This window comes from Pinus tabuliformis, chromosome X (assembly GCF_031772625.1).
Source record: "Pinus tabuliformis cultivar Carrire ecotype Pingquan chromosome X, CPIR1, whole genome shotgun sequence".
NCBI lineage: Eukaryota > Viridiplantae > Streptophyta > Pinopsida > Pinales > Pinaceae > Pinus > Pinus tabuliformis.
In genome coordinates, this window is record NC_142308.1 from 1,246,278,171 (window position 1) to 1,246,291,253 (window position 13,083).

A 13,083-nucleotide genomic window follows, 5' to 3' on the forward strand; every position below is an offset into this window, starting at 1 on the left:
TTCCAAATATACAGTTGCCATACGTACCTTTTGTGTGTTTTGCACATTATTGAGATCGAAGAATTGCTCCATCTGTAATATCCATGTGGCGGGATCCTTGCCATCAAACTTCCTCATATCGATTTTTGGAATATGGTGATTCTTCGATCCAACATTAGCATCTATGGAATCATGATTAACATTTCTTTTGTTCTCATCATGAGTTTCCTTTACTACCTTTTCACCATTAGTAAGTATTTCTTGTAGAAAATTTGTCAAATTTGTCTTCAAATCTGTCATGCCTGTCTTCAAATTTGTGTTCAAATCTATCTTCAAATTATCCATCTTAGCTTCCATGCCATTTATCTTAGCTTCCACGCCATTTATCTTAGCATCTGTTAACTTTTGTGAGCGTGACATTTGTTGCACTTGTTCTTGTAATTTTGATATATCATGTAGCATTTCTTCCTCTTCTTCATGAGTCATGCTAGAGCTTTCAGGTTCCTTACTAGGTGTTTGCATTTTCTTTCCTCGGGGCATCAGTTACCGATAATAATGCTCTACTATGCCCTTTGAATTCCTTCAAAATAAATTTTCAAACCAAGCTTAAGCAAAAATTTAAAAAAATCTACACACCTTTTTTCACTTTGTAGGAGCTCGATATTGCCTCTGATGTATCTCTGTACTTTCCAATCATCTAGTTCTGAATTTGTGACCTGTAGTAGCTCTCTGTGTCCTCTTTCCAATGCCACCAATCTGATCCAAATTGGATTCTCCAGGAAAGAGTTATGCACAATCTCCCAAGATGACCTGATTATAGACCTTTCTAGAAGAGCGAAGTTGTATGAAGTGCCACATGTACAATTTTCGATATTTGGTTCTGAAATGATATACAAGAAACTACAGTCCGTCCTCTTTCTATACCTTCTTACGAAATTTCAATCTGATTCCCAGAGAGAAAGTTATGACAATTTTCCCCAGGTCACCTGTTTTGAATGTAATTCAGGAGTCTGCAAAAAGACCAACTTCCTCAGATCATATCTCCGAAAATATCGTGCGAAAAGCTCTGAAATTCAGACCCAAGGTTCAGCGCGATTTCTTCTCAAATGGGTTTTTTTGTGACTTCTGAAACGTCACAGAAAAAATTTATAGTGAAAATCCCACGATGACCTGTTTGGAGCAGCGAAACCCTAGAATCCAAAGCTCTGATACCAAATGTTATGAAACCAGCTCAAGAAAAGATAGAAAAGATAGATCAACGCCTTAGAATTCAGCCTCTTCGAGGGGGCAACCTCCTTTACATTACATAAATGAACAATTCTTGGATGATTCAAATGAAAAAACCTCCTTTCTATATATAGGAGTCTAAGGAGTCACAATATAATCCAGCCGACCTAACAATAATAATATAAAGCCACAAAAATAACAATAGAGGGATTCTATGGGGCACAGAAATAACAATATGGGGGTAATAGGGGCACAACAATATAAATAAGGGGTATAACTATAATAGTAATGGGGTAATCACTAGTATTATAGGGACCCAACAGGTTCAGATGAACCTACAGCGTAGTTCAGATGAGGAGATCTTCTAGTCCACACAGGTCAAACTTTACTTCTGCAGTTGCAGTTTCAGTTTTGGCAGCTTTCGACTTCAAACTAGGGCAGTCAATATCTTGCAAACCATCCATCGGATTGACTTGATTCCACCACCAAAAGTTGCGGCTTTCAAAGGAGGTTCATATGAACCTACAGTGCAGTTTAGATGAGGAGATCTTCTAGTCCACTCAGGTCAATATTTACTTCTGTAGTTGCAGCTTCAGTTTCAGTAGCTTCCAGCTTCACATGTGTGAGGGAGAGACCCTTTTCTGCACAGTAGAGAAGAGACTCTTTTCTGCGCAATAGAGAGAGAGATGTGATGAGATGAGTGAGTCCAAATGAGGAAAAGTCCTCCTGCATTTATACACAACGTTGGTGATTGAATAGATGCGACTTTTGGGCTTCTAATCTTACATGAGTTGTAGGTCGGCTTGATAATAATTCCATAATCAAAATAAATTCATATCTCCATGAATACTTATCGGAATCGGATGATCTTTATATCAATCTTACACCTCTCGACGAGAGGAATCTAATAAAAATATTATCACCCATGAATAAGATGACCCACATGAAGTTTTTCCATAGTTGCCAATTTTAACAACATATATAGGACAATTCTCCATGTACCTTCGGGAATATCAGATGGCATTCCACGCATGATAAGTATATTAGAACGGTTACGCATTAGACAAAACTATTATGGATTGTGCTTCCATGTAACTTCGTGTATATTTTAGAACTCCACCATAGGATGCAAGCCAACCTTAGGAATCTGAGTCGACCACCTTGTCACTCGTGATGCACCAAACACAACATTTGGGGAGATTTCCTGCACATATGTAAATCCTTGGTTTACCAAGGTGGTATATCACAATTCACAATGACCTAGTAATCCTTACCTGCTTCGTACCCCTTTGTTTTATTTTGTGTCTTTAATTTATAAAATCAATTAATTAACCGCAAAACAACATCCTCAACGTGGGAGAACTCCTTAGTGGATCTTAGGTTGAGACTAATGGCAACAGTTCATGTGTCTACCAATCAAGGAAACCCCTCTTGTTATATGAGATTTACAACTGCGGACAAAATTATCTCCCCTAGGTCGGTGGCTAACCTAGAACAACATAGAGACAAGGAACACAATTCTTTTCCTTAAAGTAAATAGATGACAGAGTGAGGCCTACCTGGAATCCTTCGTGGACTTCGCTCCTTCTTTAGCTTGGAATCTCCAATTCCAACTCTGAATGCCAAAATTAGAACATGCATAGTCAGATAACACAAGCTAAGAAACTACAAGATATATGGAGTATCATCTAAGTACTTCATTCCATAAATAAACATGATATTGAAATAAGTGAAATGACAACACTTACCCTTTTTTACCATATTGGAAAAGATCTCCTTCTGGTAATCAAGGAATGTAGACTATCTGGGAATATGGACGATGAGTTAAATTCTACATTTATAGCACTCATCCCCAAGGCTGATAATCCCCAGACGTTTGATGACTATCGACCTATATCCTTATGCAACTGCATATACAAAATCATATCCAAAATCATTTTTATCTACATCAAGCCCATCTTATCCAAGGAGCAATTTGCATTCCTCAATCATAGACAGATCCATGAATCCATTGGCACTGCACAAGAAGGCCTTCACTCCATTAAGCTCAAGAACCTTAAAAGCATCATTCTTAAGACTAGCCTTTCTAAAGCCTTTGACAGAGCATGTTGGACATACCTTCAACTTATTCTTACCCACATTGGCTTTCCACACTCTTTCATAAAATGGATCATGTGTTTCTTCACCTCTGCATCATATAGCATACTTATCAATGGGGTTGCATCCAATTTTTTCCATGTTGAGCACGGCCTTAGACAAGGACGCCCATTATCACCCCTTTTATTCCTCTTGATCATGGAAGGATTAAGTAGGCTCATATCCAATGCCCGAGCATCCGGGTCACTATGTGGGGTCAAAATGACATATGTATCCTATCTTACGCATATTTTATTTGTTGATGATGTATTAAAATTCTTAGATGGATCCATTTGGGACACTACTTGTTTTAAGAATATTTTGTCCCTGTTTTGTAAAGCTACATGAATGGTGCCTAATTTCAACAAGTCTACCAGTATGCTTGTATGTTTTTCACTAAATGAACAAAGATATGCTATACAACTATTTCAATTCACTTTACTAGACATTGAGGTCGCCCTCAAGTATCTTGGCTTCAAATTCAAACCAAATAATTACTGTATAGCGGACTGGTCCTAGCTCATTGTAAAAATTGAAGGTTGCATCAACATTTGGCAGCAGAGATGGATATCTAGAGCTGGCATATTAGTACTAATCAAATCGGTACTAGAGGCTATACCAGTATACTGGATGGCTCTAGCCTAGATACCAAAAGGTATCACCAACATAATACAACAAATTTGTCGCAGATTCTTATGGAGAGGGAAGCATGTTGGAAAGACCTTTGCCTGGGTAAAATGGGAGAGAATTGGAAAGCCCAAAAAATGGGGAGGTTGGGGCATCAAGGATTTCCATAAATTTGCAATGGCTCTTGCAGCAAAACTGGGCTGGCAGATAATAACATCAGACAATTTATGGAAAGAAGTGGTGTATCACAAATACATATACCCTCTTACCATTATGGAATGGGTTCGTAGGCCTATCAGGGGTAGAACTGGTTCATCCATCATATGAAAAGCTATTACTCATTCCATATCGGTCATCAAAAGAGGACTAGCATGGTGTATCTAGTACGCTTAGGAACAGATGCATGGTCAGGTTGTGGGAACGCGCACATACTACTACTAGAGCTCAGACAGACTCTCGAATTTGCTGGTATCACACAACTCTCCCAAATTGCAGATGGGAGAAACACTACATGGCTCTCACAGGCTTGGAAATCAGCCCATGACCTCATGATACCAGATATATGGAGAAACGATTGGTCCAGATACATTGGGGCACTTGAAGAGTCACTTGTCAGAATAACTGACTATGAGGATGAAATCATATGGGTTGAATCCCCTCCTGGTCATTATACCCCCAAGGATGGATATACTTTCCTTGTTTAGGAACATGAAACGAAAGAGGTTTTATGGTGGTGGTGACCCCTCTGGAAACTCAAGGCACCTCCTAAATCTCGGTTGTTCATGTGGTGCTTATTATCAAATAAAGTACCTATTGATGATAACCTTAATCGCCGAGCTATTCATGGACCATCATGATGTTGCCTATGCAAGGAACAGGTTGAAGACATAGATCATCTCTTCCTTCATTGCCCAACAACCAATCAAGTGTGGAATCATATTTATATCTCCCTCAATATCAATACCAGATGGTTTGGGGTACAACTCACCTCATCTTGGCAGACATGGTGGACCTCATTATCATCACAAAAGATCCAAAATCCCCCCCTTCTTATCTGCTGGGGTATATGGTTGGCTAGGAATCAAATCATATTCCAGGACTCCCTCGTATAGTGGACATCTATTTGCAACAACATTGAAGCACTATATCATTTAATACCTGAGGAAAATCCATCAAAACCGACCCGTACCATTACACCAAAAGCTATTGATAGAACATACCCATGGGATTATTCTAATGGATCGGCCCAAGATACTGGTTGTGGAGGAGGAGCAATCCTATACATATCGGACAGACATTTTTACAAGCTCAAAATGGGTTTAGGGCGGGACACAAACAATTTTTCAGAATTAAATAGTCTCAGACACCTACTCATTTTTGCACTTGAGAAAAATTGCAACAGGATTTAGATCTTTGGGGACTCAAAAATTGTCATCAATTGGTTCAACTCTGCATCTCATTGTCATGTGCACACACTCAGGGGATTACTGGATGAGGTTACTACACTAAAATCACATTTTGATTTCATTGTCTACTTGCACATATACAGGGAAAGGAACAAGATTTTTGACAGCCTTTCCAAGGAAGTCGCGCAGCAACCCAAGGGGAAATGGATAATTCAAGTACAACAGGATCAAGAATTGTACCAGTTCTACCACAGACCATTTATCAAGCACGCAGGAGGAGATGTGCCGAATGATCTATTATGATCGATCGACTCGTTTTATTTTGATAGATACTTTTGAGTGATATGAGGTTTTTTCATGTTTATATTATTTAGCTTTTTATGTAAATATTTATGGTATTTTCATATATAAACTTTGATGTGACTCTGGATAGAAGGCTCAGTCCATCTCTGATATTCGCATAATCATTATGCAGATGATACAACATGTCATTTCAATTTGATAATGGAAATTACGATTTTTTTCTAGGAAAAAAGAAGAAGGTGAAATGACAACATCACATATCGGAAAACAATGAATTCTTTGCATTAATATAATTAGAAGGAGATTACAACCATAAGTAGCAGTTGATGTTGTAGAAGAGTTCCTACAAGTTGTTAACTTGTCCTTTCCTTATCACAATATGCACCTCCAATCACCCTGAATGCATGAGATGATGACCACTCACCACAACAACATAAGGGCATAATCACTCTCCAAAAGCCAACCCCCAACCACATAGAAGGTTGGGAATATATAGAGTAGTAAGATAAGTTGGGAGTTCTTATCCAATTACCAATCTAGGGTAAGATATCCACCTTTGATGGAGGGATAGGATCAAAGGATAAGTGGTGAAAACTCCAATATAGGGAAGGATAGGATATGAATGTTTTATCCAACGTATGAATGTTTTAACAACTTCTGGAAACTCCTAGAAGGGGAAGCTTCGGAATACTGATCATTCTCCCGGATTTCTAGAACCAACGTAGGTGAAAAGGGGAGCAACCTCCTGGTGACCAACATAGGCCATAGTGGAGCAACCTACCAGTGAACACAGCCCAGTAGGCTTACAGGGAGCATTGGTCCTCAAACTGGTTCAGATGAGGCAGTTTAGGTATGAAACTCTGGGAAATGAAAGGTACATGCTTAGGGATTTGTGAAATATGGTGAAAAGGGGGAATAGGATCATGATTGATCCCATTAAGAGGCTAACTGATCGAATGTTAAAAAATGACAGGAATCCTAGTCCTTTTCCTTCTTTTGGAAATATTGGTGCTCCTTATATGGAAACATTGTCCCTTCCCAGATTTACCATTGGTTTGCCAATTTGCTTGTTTTTTACCCCTATGGTTCTGAATGTCCAAATTGATCCTCAACCAAGTTCTCCTCCACTTGAACAACATCAACCTCATGTAGCTCATAAAGTTAACCCTTTGCCTTCTTCACCTGTTGTTTCTTCATCCCTTTCTTCCTCCTCGCATGGTGAAAGTATTGATTCTAGTAACCAGGAAGCTAAGAAGAATAAGAAAGGGGAGAATAAGAAGAAGCCAAATAAGCAGGGGGAAACAAATCAAACATTGCTATTAATGCAACTAATATGGAGAAACCTTCTAATCAGCTCCGCAAAGTGAAGTTCCCTTGCATGTTATGTAAGGGTGATCACCTTCTTAGATATTGTCCAAGTATTCCGCAAGTATTAAAAGTGTGGTCCATAGGCTCACATCAGCCTTCAAATCCACCTTCAGTTGATCGTACCTTTCCCATAGAGAGTGAATTTCATACCCCTCAGGTTCTTCTCGTTTCTTCGTGTTCCAATGAATTGGGGGGAATCCTCCCATTCCAACAGCACAGGTGGACAATCATCTCGTTCCCATGACACAGGGGGGCAATCCTCCCATTCCCACGGCATAGGGGGGCAATCCTCCCATTCCCACGGCATAGGGGGGAAATCCTCTTGTTCCCACAACACAAGCGAGTAGTTATCCTGTTCCCATAGCACAAGGGGGCAGTTCTCATGTTCCCATGACACCCCCTCCAAGTAGTAGGGTCACTTCCTTTGATTGGATTTGACTGGTAGGATATCATCTTCCTCCTTATGTGCCCTTCCAGATCATAATACATTATTATAATATGGCCATGCCTAGCACAATCATAGGTGAAGGTGCGTTTGTTCGTATTTTTTCCTCGACAGATTGGAAAGCTTTGGGTTCTCTACAACTTGTGCTTGTTACCCATAATCTGTTGGCTTTTAACAGAGGAACCAGTCAACCGTTAGAGATCCTTCCTCAGTTCCCTATTACTTTGGGAGGAAATAATGTTTATATCAATGCGATCTTAGTCCAAGGCCCTTTGGATTTTAATTTACTCCTTGGGCGTGATTGTGTTTATTACATGGGAGCTCTTGGCTCTTCACTCTTTTGTGTGATGTGTTTACTGCATGAAGGAAGAACCGTAACCATTGACCAATTTTCATTTGTTGGTCTTAATTTGACTCCCAATCAACCAACATCCCTAAATGGTCCTTTTATGCAAGTGGTATATCCACCACCATAGGTTAATTATGTGGTGACTTGTCCCATTCCCGCTTCTACTGATGATCCAATAGGTGATGTAGTGCACCATGTACTGAGAGCACTGGTGTCTGATCTTTCCATTGGATCCCTTGATATGTATCCCTCCCAGAGCATCATTCTTCCATCTGATGATAACCTCTTGGAGGCCATGACCTCCTGGAGGTCATGATCAAGGTCCTTGAAGAAAATTTCCTTGTCTTGTGTCATGCTCCTTATAAATAAAATAAGGTTCTTGGAGCATAGTTCCTTTTCCTGTGTCAAGATCGTTAAAAAATGAAACAAGCTTCTCGAAGCAAAGTTCCTTGTCCCATGTCAATCTCGTTAAAAAATGAAACAAGGTCTTGGAGCATAGTTCCTTTTCCTGTGTCAATCTCCTTAAAAAATTAAACAAGGTTCCTAGAGCAGAGCTCCTTGTCTTGTGTCAAGCTCATTAAAAAATGAAGCAAGGTCTATGAGCATAGTTCTTTTCTTGTGTCAGGCTCATTAAAAAATGAAATAGATCCCCTTCTAATTCGAGTCTTTGATTAGATCTCATAAATTCTCAGTCGAGTCTTTCACTTGATCTCATAACTAAACCTTCATTCCATCCACCTCTTAGTAACCAATAGTCTACTTAGGTGATTAAATGAAGCTTGGGGGGCATGTACCTAGAATTGAGTCATTATGCTAGGGGCATGCAAACATATTTAAACCATACTTTTTCTTTGTTTCAAGATTGTGTAAAAATGAAACCACACTCAAGCATAGTTTTTCCTTTGTTTCAAGCTTGTATGAAAATGAAACTTATTGTCTTTATTGCCATTTTTATAAGCCCTATTCTGCCAGATGAACCTTGGTTTTCTCTTTCCATCGTCACGATCTGCTTGGCTAATCATACGCTTTCACTTGGTTATTTTACCCTTGCCTAGGGAACCGTTGCGATGAGTGGTCTTACTAACCTACCTCTTGACCTTTATAATTTTTTAGCAGTTCCATCATGACTAGAACTAGTTGCTACCCTTTATACCACTCGTTCCTCCAAGAGGAGTCCTCTTTCAACGCTTTCCAGAGTCCCTAAACATGAAAATATTTTTTAGCACTTGTCTTTTCAAACTCGTTAAAGTAAATGAAAATATGTTTGCGCAGTATAAGTTTAACCCTTTTCTCAACTCAGATAAACTATTTACAAAAAAGGAATAACTTAGTTGAACATGGCTAAGAGGTTCTCCTCAGGATAATTGTCTGCCTTTTCGGACTCAAGGGACAATTTTACGAAAAAGAACCTTTGGAGTTTTCTTTTGCCTCTTTTTAAAACTCTCTAAACATGAAAAAGGAGTCAAGTTACACCTTTGTTGGGCTCCTAAAAGCATCAAACAACCATGGAATTGTTAAACATGACGAGACTGAAACACTCCTTCTCAGGTTTTGTTAAAAATACTTAGAAGGATTCATCCAAAGGATGAACTTATAAATCAAGCATATGTTATCCTCCTCGAGCTTGTCAAAAATAAAGAGGTATTGACCATAGATGGTTGGGGAAATTGGGAAAACAAGGTACTTCACCTATTAATGGTAGTGAGTCGCTCTTGAACATGTCACTCTTTCACTTCATCTCCATGATTGTTGGTTTGGGAAATTTGCTTGCTTCTTTGTTTCATCACACCATAATAAAAGCCTATGCATTGGGTTTTGAGTCAATGCTGCCAACTTCATAAAGTGTCACCGATATGTTCAAGAGAAGTCCTTTAGTTGATATCTGCTACAATACCTTTAAGCCTTTGTTCATGTTTGTAGTTCCTGAACCAGTTCCACACCAACATCATTTTGTCTCAAACCTTGATACATGTTTCGTGTCGCTAATGGGGGATACATCAAGGCCCTCCTGCGACGGGTCACTTCCTTTCGACATCATCTCATTATCCAGGAAGTTGACTTAGAAACTCCCTTCGGTGCCTTGGAACTTGCATACATCAATGGAAAATTTCCTAGCTCTCGGCGACAAGTCTTCATCATTGGCCTTCGACCAGAAGATTATGTGTCGTGTTCCACTTCAGTTCATTCATTCACACCACATAGATTGTATTATGGCACCTTGAGATCCATTAACATCATTACTGGTACCTTGAGAATCTAAGCACTTTATTTGCTTCGATCAATCTAAAATTATAGTTTCTGCACCATTCTACAACTCTCGCATTGTTCGAGAAGCCCTCAAAATCAAGAAAACCCCTAATAACTTTAATAGGGAGAATGGTTTCAGGCTCAGTCAATCCTGGAAGCCCATTATCCACCATCTCATCTAATGACCCTTGTCCCCCCTCCCCCCCTCTATTTGTCATCTCCTCCTTCTAAGTGCCTCTTTCTTCATTCCTCTCTTTTCTCTCTTTTTTCTTAAATTATCTTATTAGTTTTTTCTCCCCTTGTTTCCTTTCCTTTCTTTAAAATTTGGTGGTCATTGTATGAAATTCCTATTTATTACCTTTTAACATTATTATAGATATCCTTCTACATCTTAGTTTTTATTATTTCACATTATCCTTTAATATAAAAATATTCCTATAATTTTTCCTTTCTTTTTATTCTGCTAATTTGACTTTTATCTATAAATGCCTGTTGACTTATTGATTCCCCTTCTTATTAGTAATCCCCAATTCTCTTATATATGGATCCAATTCCCCTACATTTGTCATTCTTAAAAAATTTAACTTCATGATGAAATATATAATCTATGGTTGTTTTATTAATTCAAAATTATTATATTTCTCTAATAATTCTTAAAATAATAAGTTTATTTCTAATCTAATTCCTTCTCAATAATTTAATGCCTTTTATTAAATAGATTTTATTATATTAATTTGTTATTATTGAATTTAAAATAACAACTTTCTCACCTAATCCTTAATCTCATTCAAGATTCAACTCTTTTTCTAAGAAATCAACAATCGAATTCATATTTCATTAACTAAAAAATCTTATTGTTATTGTATCTCATTAAATTTTTATGGTTTCATTAACCTCTTAATTTTGGGTATCACATCCCATTTTAATAATTTCTAGTTGTTCAAATATCATTTTAAAAGTATAGCTAGTCAGATATATTATTATTTACAATTGACCGTTATTCAATTTACAATTCACTATTATACCAAATGACTCATAATTCAATATTTGTTCCTATAAAAGGCTCTCCAACACTCGTTTACTTACAAGACTCTCTTTGGTCCCTGATGATGGATGGAGTCACCATCCGAAACATTGGACGAATCAACCATATTACACAGTTCAGTTCCAGAAATATCTGATAATATGATTAATTGTTGAAGTCTTCAATCACTCACAATTGAATCTACTGTTTTATATATATATCTATATATATATATATATATATTATGAGAGTTTAATCTCAATCCGCACAAAATTTACAAATGGAAACAAACCAATAATTCAAATATGTGTACCTCATAAACACATATTGGAATTATGAATTTATTACTTAGGAGGAAGCTTACAAATTAAACTTGAGAAAAACTTGGTCATATGATTCATAATATTGTAGGTCATAATTTGCAGAACCCGTGCACCTTCTTGATTGGGACTTGGTCAAACAGGGTGGCTAAGAGACTGTCATGTTTAGCCCCTTATTTGGCCCTTTAAGTCAACCCAGATACACAAATAGTTTGACCTTTAGAATTCAAAAATTATTTTGACTTCCTGATAGTTGGAAAAAAAAAACATTACCATGTCCACGCCATTAGTAGCCCTCACTGGTTCTATTCCTTTTTATCAGTGCATTTTTCCAGAGTTCATTTTTGGTTTAGAGAGGGAAATACTGATGAAAACTTGACTAAACTGAGGAGGGGGTGAATTAATTTAGTAGATTCATGGACATTAATTTGATTTTCTTTAAACTCATTAATTGAACCATTAAATTAGAAGATTGACACATAATGACCATCATATTTAATATGCAAACAACAAGTAATAAGTACACCAAAAACATCACATCAACTCACAAAATCAACACAGACGGACACCAGATATAAGTGGAAAGCCGTTAAGGGATAAAACCACAATTTGTCATTATTGTGATGCAAAGGCAAGCTCCTACTCCCTTATTACATCTGATTTTCTGTAGGCTCCAACCTATAGGAGGTTGCTACCTCAATTTTTCTGCAAGCTACAACATGCAAGGAAGATCCAACTCCCATACATTTTTCGCAAGCTACAACCCATAGGAGGCTCCAACCTAATATTTATCAACCCACAACTTGAAAGGAGACCACAATCCCCTCATACAAAATGAAAACAATATGTTGGTTTACCTAGTCATCAATTTTGCATACCTCCATCTTTATTTCTTCCTCTTCTCCCCTTCAAATCTGCTTCACATCATTTTCATGTGTGCCAGGTAACTCACAAACAATCAACCCTCACATGCTCTCTAGCTCTCTTACATATTTGCCCTCTAAAATCACATCTTTTATAAAGGTAGTTTGTTGGTTGTTCGTATCCCACAGAAGAATATGAAGTGAACAGGCTTGACTCTTTGCCTTCCACTCATTTGTTTCCAAACTCTTCATATTTTGAATATCATAACACCAAAATAAATACTCCACCCAATATTAATTTCAGCCACATGTAATGATTAAATGCATCAACATAATGCCAATATCATGTAAAATTATAGGGATAACATGTGATTATATAATTGAGCATTCATTCCTTGTGATCAATAACAACATTTGGCATTATTGCATCACAACAATATTTGCAACATCTTTGCCTTGCTTTGTCTCTCATGGAGTCTTGCCTTTGCTGTCATGGGGTCTTGCCTTGCATCACAACAATTTTCTCCAACAAACCAGTCTTCAAATCATGCAACACACAACACATGCCTCTTTATACAATTGCGCATGCACCAATTGTGCCATGGTATTTGTTTCTCTTTGTTCTGCCAAGCCATCATATGCCTTTTGCTACTATTTTGTTGCTTCTTTGTTGATTCTATTACCGCTCCTGTGTTGTTCCTCTGCCCAAGCTACTCTTGCCTTGCCACTCCTATAGTTACTTTGCCATCAAATACGCCCAGTATTGAAGAATTGTGTTACTTCAACATG